This window comes from Populus nigra, chromosome 2, assembly GCF_951802175.1.
Source record: "Populus nigra chromosome 2, ddPopNigr1.1, whole genome shotgun sequence".
Classification (NCBI taxonomy): Eukaryota; Viridiplantae; Streptophyta; class Magnoliopsida; order Malpighiales; family Salicaceae; genus Populus; species Populus nigra.
In genome coordinates, this window is record NC_084853.1 from 18,062,783 (window position 1) to 18,065,282 (window position 2,500).

Here is a 2,500-nt window from a genome sequence, read left to right on the forward strand (position 1 = left end):
TTTGCTTTTTCGGAAGAAGAGATCCATCCCCCCATCCTCGGCCAGCCAAAAACGCTCCAATTAATGGCCGGGTGAGATGACCCGGCGGCCCGCGACGCGTCATTCAAATCACTGCCCTATCGGCTACAACTGCTGATGGGTGGGATTAGAGGCCTGCCATGGTGGTGAGGGGCGGCGAGGACCGTGAAAGCTAGAGTTTTTCAGAGGCTGCCGGGAAAAAGGCCCCTCGGGTGGCGGGGTGCGAGGACCAGGCGCGTCATTCAATTCTCTTCCCTATCAACTTGGCTCCCGTTGGCGGGATTGGAGGCCTACTGTTTGTTACAGGGCTAAAATCGTCAGGGGAAGAGCTGACGAAACAATGCTGGTTTGGATGCAGGGGGTAGTGTTGGAATCGGCAGCGCGGACAAAATCGGCAAAGTCGACAAAAAAGACTGTTGGTCTGGACATCGGGGCAGCGGCAGCCATGCCGACAGGGGGGGAAATCGGCAGCGCAGATTTGTGCAGCTGCAGGTTCGTCGGGGAAATCGGCAGCGCAGATTTTTCGATGAACATGGGCTGGAAGATGGACTGTCCAGGCCAGGCAGGGAAATTCGTCAAGGGGACACGCTGACGAAAGTAGGCTCGTCGGTGAAAATCGGCAGCGCAGATTTTTCGACGAACAGGGGCTGGATGCTGGACCGGCCGGGCCAGGCAGGAAAATTCGTCAGGGGGGCACGCTGACGAAAAGAGGGGCTGCCGCGTGGAAAATCGGCAGCGCAGATTTTTCGACGAACATTCGTCAGGGGGGCACGCTGACGAAAAGAGGGGCTGCCGCGTGGAAAATCGGCAGCGCAGATTTTTCGACGAACAGGGGCTGGATGCTGGACCGGCCGGGCCAGGCAGGAAAATTCGTCAGGGGGGCACGCTGACGAAAAGAGGGGCTGCCGCGTGGAAAATCGGCAGCGCAGATTTTTCGACGAACATTCGTCAGGGGGGCACGCTGAGGAAAACAGGGGCTGCCGCGTGGAAAATCGGCAGCGCAGATTTTTCGACGAACATTCGTCAGGGGGGCACGCTGAGGAAAACAGGGGCTGCCGCGTGGAAAATCGGCAGCGCAGATTTTTCGACGAACAGGGGCTGGATGCTGGACCGGCCGGGCCAGGCAGGAAAATTCGTCAGGGGGGCACGCTGACGAAAAGAGGGGCTGCCGCGTGGAAAATCGGCAGCGCAGATTTTTCGACGAACAGGGGCTGGATGCTGGACCGGCCGGGCCAGGCAGGAAAATTCGTCAGGGGGGCACGCTGACGAAAAGAGGGGCTGCCGCGTGGAAAATCGGCAGCGCAGATTTTTCGACGAACAGGGGCTGGACTGGCCGGGCCAGGCAGGAAAATTCGTCAGGGGGGCACGCTGACGAAAACAGGGGCTGCCGCGTGGAAAATCGGCAGCGCAGATTTTTCGACGAACAGGGGCTGGACTGGCCGGGCCAGGCAGGAAAATTCGTCAGGGGGGCACGCTGACGAAAGTAGGCTCGTCGTGGAAAATCAGCAGCGCAGATTTTTCGACGAACAGGGGCTGGACGCTGGACTGGGCCAGGCAGGAAAATTCGTCAGGGGGGCACGCTGACGAAAACAGGGGCTGCCGCGTGGAATGGCAGCCTACACGCAGATGCGAATTCGGCAGCGCACGATGGCTTGAGCAGGTCATGGGTTCGACTTGGCGCGATCTGAAACCTGGACGAGGGACTGTCGACGCTGGACGAGCCAGCGCGGTGGCCTGTCGTGCCCCGTTCAGGGGGGGCCTGCCGCGGAGACAGCCCTCGCGGGCTCGACAGCGCAGGCCAGCGTCCCCGACGTCGCTGGCCGCGGCAGGCGAGCTGCCGGGGTTCCCGCATTCCTACAAGAAAACGTCGTGCTTTCCACATGAAACCAATCCAGTAAAATCAGCCATATTTTTATGAGGCTGCCCACTGAATTTGGGGTCATTCCGGGCCGGTTCCTAGTTTTGCGGATTTACTCGATTTCTAATGGTAGGAAAATTAAAACAAATACTTCCCGACCTCGAAAAATTCTGGGAAAATTAATGAAGGTGGATTGGATTTTTGCCAACCTCTCTGCAAAATTTCAGCTCAAAATACCAAGAAATGAATTTTTTAGAGGGGGGGTGACAGCTGGGACCTAGTAGTGTCTCCCCCTGCCAGAGCTGCAATGACACTTATTGCTCTTTAGGGAGCCACCAGGCCGGCGCCCCTCAAAGACCACACGCGCGCGCGCGCCCGCCCGCGCTGGGCGCTGGGGCGCTGGGGCCTGAGGGCCTGGGGCCCTTGGGGGCCCTTGGGCGCTTGGCGCGCGCGCGCGGCCCCCGCAGCCATGCCGCGCCGCGCGACGCGCGGACAGCCCCTGCTGGCTTGCTCTCTCGCCCGCGGGGGGGCTGCCTTCGGGCCCTGGCCCCCCGCGTTCTGGCCTGCCCCCTGCGGGGGAGAGGCTAGGCGCTGCAGGGGCCAGCCCGACGTCGCTGGCCGCGG